This window comes from Malania oleifera, chromosome 1, assembly GCF_029873635.1.
Source record: "Malania oleifera isolate guangnan ecotype guangnan chromosome 1, ASM2987363v1, whole genome shotgun sequence".
Taxonomy (NCBI): domain Eukaryota; kingdom Viridiplantae; phylum Streptophyta; class Magnoliopsida; order Santalales; family Ximeniaceae; genus Malania; species Malania oleifera.
In genome coordinates this window covers 54,466,050-54,475,957 of record NC_080417.1, presented here as the reverse complement: position 1 = coordinate 54,475,957, position 9,908 = coordinate 54,466,050, and positions in this window count along the sequence as shown.

Below are 9,908 nucleotides of genomic sequence, written 5' to 3'. Positions count from 1 at the left end.
ATTTAGTAAAATCCTTGAGTGGTTGCTCAAGGCGAGGACGTAGGCAAAGTCGGTTGAACCTCGTAAAAACCGTGTTTCTCTTTTCTTTTCCCTTTACTCTTTATTTTTAGCACTACATTTAAATTGTTTATATTGCATGTCTATGTTGGATAGCATTGCACAAAATTAATTGAATAATAAGAACTCATTAGTAAATATATAAGTAGGGATTAAGTGCTAAAAAGATTCAATGTTTTTTTTTAAATACCCAATTCACCCCCCCTCCTCTTGGGATTACACCTAACTCAACTGTTGATATCAGAGCGGGTTTACATAGACTTGATAGTTAATTTGTAAAAAGATCTCATGGCACACATTGGTGTAACTCCATTCGGTGAGGGACACTAATCCACTAGACCCCCCATTTTTTGTTGTGTAAATTACACCTATTGGAAACGTAGGATGAACAGATATCTACTGAACGTAGATTGGAAGATTTGGAAAATAGTGACTAAAGGAAATCACATTCCCATGAAAGTAATTGATAAGATTAATGTACCTAAAACTGAAGATGAATATACTGAAGAGGATTGGAAGTCAATACAAATCAATGCCACTACCATGAACTTAATTTTTTGTGCGTTAGATATCAATGAATTTAATAGGGTAATGGCATGTAACTCAGCTAAAGAAATTTATGAAAAATTAGAAGTTACATATGAAGGCACTAAGGAAGTCAAGGATAGTAGGATAGACATGCTCACTAGTGAATATGAAGCATTTCAAATGACGACTGATGAATCCATACAATCCATGTACACTAGATTCACGCACATCATTAACTCTCTAAATGCTTTTGGAAAAACTTACCCTACTTATGAGTTGGTCAGGATAAAATTCAGGGGATTACCTCCAGTGTGGGAAGCGAAAGCTACGACAATAGTAGAAGGGAGGAATCTCAAGGAGATGTCAGTAGACGAACTCATTGGATCGCTTATCACCTATGAGCAGGCAATAAACGAGAGGAAAAATGAGCAAAGCAAAGCAAAGAATGTTACTGCACTTAAGGCATCATCAAGTTACTCAAGTGAAGGAAGTGATTCCGAAATGGATGATGACATGGCCTTGCTAACAAAGAAGTTCAGGAAGTTTTTGAAGAAGAACAAGAAGTTCAACAGAAAATTCTGGAACTCTCAATTAGAAAGAGGAGAGTCTAGCATGAAGAAAAAGAAGGAGGATCCACCAACATGCTACAACTGTCGAGAAGTTGGACACATCAAGCCTGAGTGCCCCAAGCTCATGACAGCCTCAAAGAAAAAGAAGAAGGCGCTGAAAGTCAGTTGGGATACTCACAGCACTAGCGATTCTGAATCTGAATCCAGCAACGACAAGATTGCCAATTTGTGTCTAATGGCACATGATGACCTTGAGGCACAATCATCTTTTTCATCATCTTCATATTATTCTAGTGAGTCTGAAAATGAAAATGATATGATTTCATATGATGAACTGAAATAAGAATAATTGTACACTAGTAAAATGCTTGAGAAGAAAATAAAGAAAATTTTTGAGTTGAGAAGCAAAGTCAAAGAACTTTCAAATCTAATTGAACTCCAAAATAAATCTCATACATCTTTCATAAAAGATAAAGATTTGAAAATTGAGGAGTTAGAAAAGGATTTGAAAGATAAATCTAAAATTATTTGTTAATTTACTGAGAGACAAAATAATTTTGAAAAGCTCCTAGGATCTCAAAGAAATTCCCTAGAAAAGGAAGGGTTTGGCTTTAATGAAAAGGAAAATTTAAAGAACAGACATCTTTACATGGGTTATTTTACGAAAGAATCAAAGTCATATGCTCCAACTAAAAATTATTATAGAAATACTACTTGCTTTAAATGTAGAAGGTTGGGTTATATACAATTTGACTGTCCTTTAAAAAACAAAGATGTAAAAATAAAGAAAGTATGGAAGTTCAAAGGTCAATCTCGCACTAACCCCCCTGGACCCAAGAAAATCTGGGTACCAAAGCTAGTTGTTTGATTGTGTATTGCAGATATGCTTAAGATCAGCATCCTCAAAAGATAGATGGTATATGGATAGCGGATGCTCATGTCACTTGACTGGGGATAAAGCAAAATTCACATCCATCACACCCGAGGATGAAGGATTTGTCACCTTTGGAGATAATGCTAAGGAAAGGATCACAGGTGAAGGTAAAGTTGGTAATAATTCTTCATTAATTATTGATGATGTTTTACTGGTGGAATGTTTTAAGCACAATTTACTAAGTATAAGCCAACCATGTGATAAAGGCTACAAAGTATCGTTTGAACATGACAAGTGCATAGTCGAACACAAAACTGATAATATGATACTATTCACTACTGAACGTCATGAAAACGTATATACCACAAGTTTTGATAAATTAACCTCACAGAGTGTGACATGCATCTCTACTATGAATGAAATTAACTGGATTTGGCATAGGAGACTAGGACACGCAAACATGGATTTAATCTCAAAACTAGTTAAGAAAGAATTAGTTAAGGGACTACCGAAGACTAGATTCGTGAAAGATAAAATTGGTGATGCATGCCAACTAGGAAAACAAGCAAGAACAAGCTTTAAGAAAAAAAAAAAAAGAGATCTCCACTACTAGGCCACTCCAAATGCTACACTTAGGCTTATTTGGACGAAACCCAATTCAAAGTTTAAGAGGAAAATCATATGCCTTTGTCATTATTGATGATTTGTCAAGATACACATGGGTACTATTCTTAGGTCACAAAGATGAAGCATCTGAACAATTTATAAATCTGTGCAAGAAAATCCAAAATGAAAAGGGATATACAATTACTAAAATTCAAAGTGATAGGGGTAGAGAATTTAAAAATTAAGGCATGGAAGACTGTTGGCCTAACAAGGCTTACAATTCTTATTTTTATGATAACAAATCATGATGTGTTTAATGTGGTTTAAGTTAAAGTTTTTCAGGAAAAAGGCAAAGCTTAAAGCTAATGACAAAACTCAAAAGGATGATAAAGTTTATGGATCTAGAAAGGTGTTGAAGAGCATGAGGATTAAATATAATTTGGTGGAAGCTCAAATAAAAGATTAGAAACTCAAAGATGATGGAAGAACAAGGACTTACTTGAAGATTAATGGAATAAAGTTTTAAGGATGTTTATATGTAAGTACTTCAAGTTAATTTCAAGTATAAATTGAATTGAAACTCTCATAAAATCAAAAGAAACTTAGAAATTTATTTTTAGAAAAACCCTAAAGTATGTTTTTCAAATCAAAGAAAAGAGAGGTTTTTGAAGAAGAAAAGTTTTTGAAAAATAGGAGGGCCAGGCGACTGCCAAATTAAAATGAAGAATTTTTCATAGAGGCAGTAGCATGCCAGGCGATTGCCTGAACATTGCCAGGCGTTTGGGTGGTCATCCCAGGCGACTGCCTTAGTTCTGGCAGGCAACTGCCACTGTTTTGTGTTGTGAGTTTATTCTATGACAGGCGACTGTCAAGTCGCGGCAAGCGACTGCCACTCGAACGTTGGCTTAAAAATTCTCAACGGAAATATTTTTTAAATGGATTTTTTGGACACTATTATTTTGAAAAACTTGGAAAATACTTCAAGGAAACTTTGGGGGTAAGAAATTACTTTTAAACATCTATAAATAGCCCCAAACTTCAAAGATTTTGAACACCAAGAAATTTCCAGCAATCAAAGTTCTTTAAGAAGCTTTAAAATTCTCTTGTGTTCATCCATCTTCATCTAATGAGTTACTGCTGATATAAACTTTGAAGTAAAGCCTTCAAATTCTAAATCTTTCAATACTTGAAAGATATTTGGTGACTTAATTTGAGTATTGAGCTTCAAATTCTTTTATATTTGAATTACTTTGAAGTATTCTTGTACTGAATATTGTACTAACTTACTCTGCTGTGAGAGTGTTTTCTTGTACACAAACTCTTCTCTATCTTGGTTCTTGTTTATAAACGATTTAGGGTTGTAGAATTGTTGGACCAAATAAGAGAATTTTGTTTGGTGAGGTAGACTCTAGCCTAACGGAAGGAGTGATTGTAATCGGTATTGTTCCACCCGTCAATGGAACTAAACTAGTGAATCCTTTGGTGGTTTGCTAAAGGCGAGGATGTAGGCTGGGTATAAGCCGAACCTTGTAAAATCTTGTGTCTCTCTTCTCTTCCTTACTCTTTATTTTTCAGCAATACTTACAACCTGCGTGTATGCTTTAAATTGTTAATTCAGAGTGTATGGTTGTTAAATAGACTGGAGGATAATTTTTTTTGGCTTGATCAACATTGATTACGAAAACCGAAAGGGACTATGTTGGTTGATCATTCTAAGCTTATTAATCTGAAAGTTTGTTTAAAAGTTAAAGACAAAGAAGAATTGTAAGTTTGGAATAAACACAGGGCTTACATAAATTCAGTATGCTTTACAATTTATTACAGGGCTATTGATACAAAGATCATTTTTTTTTTATTATCTTGTTGATTGGTTGCGGTTGAATTATTTTTGTATTTACTTGTTGTGATTGTTGATATAAATCAAAGAATTAAACTTGAAATAATTTTAAAATTCCAATTCACCCCCCTCTTGGGAAGCTATCCTAATTTCAAAGACTATTGTAATTCATTAGGAATTGCCCATAACTTTTCAGCTCCTATAACACCACAACAGAATGGTGTAGTTGAAAGGAATAATAGGTCCATACAAGAAATGGTCAGAATTATGCTTAACGAACATAAATTACCTAAATACTTCTGGGCTGAGGCAGTGAATACCGCCTGCTTTGTGCTAAATAGAGTTTTGATTAGATCATCACTTAATAAGACTCCATATATATTATGGAATGGCCATAGACCAAACATATCATATTTTCATGTCTTTGGTTGTAAGTGTTTTGTGCTTAGAGACAATGAGCATCTAGGAAAGTTTGATGTGAAATTAGATGAAAGTATCTTCCTAGGGTATGCCTTATATAGTAAAGCCTATAGAGTATCTAACAAATGAACATTGACAGTCATAGAATCTATTCATGTAGTGTTTGATGAGTCAAATCCCTTCTCCAAAAGAACTGATGAAGATAAAATTGAATTAAATAAGGAATTTGAAGAACTATCAATTGAGAATTATTCAGAAAAGAAAAATGAACTTAAGGAACCATCCATTGAAATTGATCAAACTGAAAATGAAGTTAATCTACCACCTAGAGAATGGAAATATATAAAGAATCATCTCATAGATCAAATAATAGGTGAACCCTTACGTGGAGTAGCCACTCGATCCTCACTTAAGAATTAGTCATTTCGCATTTCTATCTTAAGAAGAACCTAAGAATGTGATTGAAGCTATAGAAGATGAATCATGGTGTTGTCCATACAAGAAGAATTAAATCAATTTGAGAGAAATAAAGTATGGACATTACTTCCCAGACTTGAAGATAAGTCAATCATAGGGACCAAAAGGATATATAAGAATAAGAAATGTGAGCATGGAATAGTTGTGAGAAATAAAGCTAGATTAGTAGCTCAGGGATATAATCAAGAAGAAGGTATAGATTTTGAAGAAACATTTGCACTTGTAGCTAGGATGGAAGTCATGCGAATGCTTTTAGCATATGCAGCTTTTAAAGATTTCAAGTTATATCAAATGGACGTCAAAAGCGCATTTTTAAATGGCTATATAAATGAAAAAGTGTAATAGAACAACCCCTAGGTTTTGAAAACCATAAAAATCCTGATCATGTTTATAGACTGACAAAGGCCTTGTATAGTTTAAAGCAAGCTCCTAGAGCTTGTTATGAAAGACTCAGCAGTTTTCTATTAGAAAATGGATTTATAAGAGGAAAGATAGATAGAACCCTGTTCATAAAGTCTAAGAAAGATGATATTCTCCTAGTGCAAGTGTATGTAGATGACATCATATTTGACACTACAAATAAAGAATTGTGTAATGAATTTGCCAATACTATGCAAAATGAATTTGAGATGAACATGATGGGTGAGCTAAATTTCTTCCTAGGACTTCAGATCAAACAAGCAAAACATGGAATATTCATAAATCAATCAAAGTATATTAGAGACTTACTTAAAAAGTTTAATATGGAAGATGGAAAAATACTAGGTACACCTATGAGCGCTTCATTGAAATTAGACAAAGATGAACAAGGTATACCAGTAGATGTCAAGTTATATCATGGAATGATAGGTAGGTTGTTATACCTGACTACCAGTAGACCTGATATAATGTTTAACGTATGTTTGTGTGCAAGATTTTAGTATGAACCAAAAGAGTCTGATTTGCTAGCTATTAAACGGATACTTAGATATTTGATAGGAACCATGGAAATTGGATTATGGTATCCTAAGTACACATCTTTTGAATTATCAACTATTCAGATGCTGATTTTGTGGGTAGCAAAGTGGATAGGAAGAGCATGAGTGGTACTTGTAATTTCTTAGGACATTCCTTAGTTTCTTGGTTTTCCAAGAAACAAAATTCAGTTGCTCTTTCCACAGCTGATGCTGAATACATAGCGGCAGGTGATTACGTGCCAAAACTGCGTAATTAGGCATTTTAATCCGGGATTTACGGCTTATATTTTTAATTAAATGTCCGAATTTATCATTCCTGAGTTTTATTGCACAATTTATGAATTTTTGGTAATTTTTTATCGCAAGAAAAGTTCTGAGAACCAAAATCAACACCTGTTAGTATTTCATGCATAACTTTTTCATCTGAACTCCGATCGAGATAATTCAATTTCTAGAGAAATAGAAAAAGATTATCTACAACTTTTATGTTTTTAGTTTTACAAGAAATGGGCTCCATATGGGTCAAAATAGGTTGTGAACAAAGAACAAAAAAAATAAAAAATATATATGTAATAATCAAGTTGATGTGACCTGGCCAAGTAGGCCGGGTTGGGTCAAGCCGTGCGGGTCCAGTTGCCAGGTCCTAGGGCAACCACCCTCCCCCTCTATTTATTGTTTTTTTTTTTCTCTTTTTTCTAGGTTGTGCCCTTCGCACCAATTCTCCCCTCTTCTTTTTTTCTTCTGCTTCATCTTCTTCTTCTCTCCCTTAGTTTTCCTTTCTCTCTTCCTTAATTTTCTTTTTCTTTCTTTCCCTCTCTGTTTCTCTCAGGTTCCCTTCTCTATTCTCTTCTCTCTCATTTCCCTCTCTGTTTTCTCCTCCCCAGTCACTCTCTAACTCCCTCCCTTTGTCTCCAACTCTGGCTAGCCGTGACACCCTGCAGCAGCTCCAACTCCAGCAATACCAGACGACACCTCCTGTAGCAACCGAGGCCCTCTGCTACTGCCATACCAACACACTCCGTGAGCCACCACAGCAAACCACCAGACCAGTAGAACCAAGGAGATTCTCTCGACCAGCTCCCTACTGCTAGCGCCACCACAGACTCGATCCACAACTCAATCACTACAGCAGCCCTGCTACAACACGAGTACTCCAGAGCATCCCAACACCAGCTGCAGATTCTTCTCCAGCCAGGCCACTGCGTAGCCATAACCTTCCATAGGGCCTTTCTCCCCCCCCCCTCTCTCTCTCTCTCTTATTTCTTTCTTTTGTTTTCTCTTTTTTTTTTATGTTAAATGTTATTTTTTTTTTTACCATTGGATTTTATTGAAGGATTGACTCTTTTATTTTTTATTTTTTATTACTTACTTAGATGCTCATTTAAATATATTTCATTGTTAGTATTTAATTTTATTGAACCTATGTATTTAATTAAATGAAGTTCGGTTTGATTCTAAAATTAAAAAAAAAAAAAAAAAGAAAGAAACAAAATTGTTCTTGTTTTAGGAATTAAATTAGTTTTTTTAAGATTCAATCTTTGTTAAAGCTTCATTAGTTTAGGTTTTTATTAGAGTTTGTGTTTTGTTTTGTTTTTTTTTTTATCATATTCTATCTTCGTTTAAATCGTTAACAGTTTGATATTACTTAAGGTCTTGGTTTGCGTTAAAGTCCTAATTTTTAGTGCATGTTTGTGTCTGATTAAGTTTCCATTCCCACATATTTTAATTCCGTGTCCAAGGTTACCATCTTTAAATAGTGCGTGTTTCGGTGTTTTCTTAAGTAGATTAGGGTTTCCCTTCTTGCTTTTTAATTTAGTGAATGTTTGTTTTAGGACTTTAAATTGCATGTCATTTAATTTGTCAAAAGTGAAATTGAACAATCTTGAAGAGACCCGAAGCTGAACTAAGTTCAGTACATTTTTTGTTTTCGATGGGACAAACTTAAAATTTGAGATTAAAACGCATTTCCTGAGGAGACGATCTAGCCCTTGGGCTGAATATTACACGACGTAACTCCTATACTTGGGATAGCTTCCGAATTGCTCATTTTTCGAGTGAGTCAAGTTTTTGGCGCCGTTGTTTGAGAATGTCGGTCTTAGCCTCAAATTTGCATTTTCCCATCATTTTTATTAGTTTTATAAAAAAGAAAAAAAAGTAGAAAACAAAAATAGAAAAAAAATTTGAGTTTTGAAAAATGGCTGCACTTGCACCCGCACGATAATTTACTTTTTGCAATTTGAATATGTCATTGCATCCTCTTCCACTGTTTTGCCTTATGATGAGCTTAATTTCATGATGTAGCGCGGGAGGACGTCACTGCAACCCAAGTTCTACGAGATGGAATCTGAGTGCCCACATCAGCACTTAGCAGAGTTTGAGTTAACCTGCAACATGTTTTTCTCTCATGCTAAAACTGATGTGTAGACACCCTATTTTTGCCAAGGGGTCTATTCTTATTTTCATTATTATTATTATTATTATTTTATTATCACTATTATTTTTAGTATTTATTATTTTTATTCTTATTATTATTAGTAGTATTTTTTATCTTTATTTTATTATTACTTTCTTATAATTATTTGTATTATTTATTATTATTACTAGTAGTATTATTGGTATTACTTTACTATTATTATTTTGGATATTATTAATATTATTATTATTATTATTGTTATTATTATTATTATTACTACTATTTTCATATATTATTGTTATTACATTATTATTATTTTAATTATTTTGCTATTATTATTATTATTATTATTATTATTGCTTTTAATATTAGTATTATTACTTTATTTACTAATTATTATTATTTTTATTATTTTATTATTTTTATTATCATTATTACCATATCTATTATTACCATAAAAATATAAAAAATAAAGAAAAAAAATGAAAAAAGAAAAAAAGGGGGCACTAGGGTTGGCAAAAATTTTATAAAGGGGGAGGGGGGCGCAGCACAGCACAAGGTGGGGGCGCACACACAGTAGGCGTAGAGACACCAGGAAAAAGCAGCCTCCTTTGCTTCTTCTTCTTCTTCTTGAACCTCTCTGTTTCCCATCTTCTAGCCGAGCCACCACAATCACAAACCATTCCTTTCTGCAACCTAGCACAGCCACCAGTCCAGCCCCATCCTCGGCCAGGCCCCTACTGCCCACTACCACTCCAGTGGCCAGGCTCTAACAACCAGCCGAGCCCAGCAAGCACAGCCACCTACTCCCGCCGTTGCTGCTCTCCACCGAGACACCAGCACAGGAAGCCATGGTGACTCCTCTGCAGCTCCAGCCCACCGAGCAACCTCCAACAACCAGCCAAACTCCCCTTGCTCTTGGCCACTGCAAATCCATAGCAGCCGCGAGCCATCACCAACTACAGCTTCAGCACCATCCGTGAACAACTGAGACTCGAGCACCTCCATCTGCTACAACAAACCCGAGGCTTCCCTCTGCAACAAAACCGCAGCCGAGCACCACCACCACTCCACGCTTCCCTGTTCAGATCTCTCACAGTAAGTCCCTGTGTAAGTCCCCTGCTACACACACACATGCACACACACTCTACTGACCCAACACACACAAGCA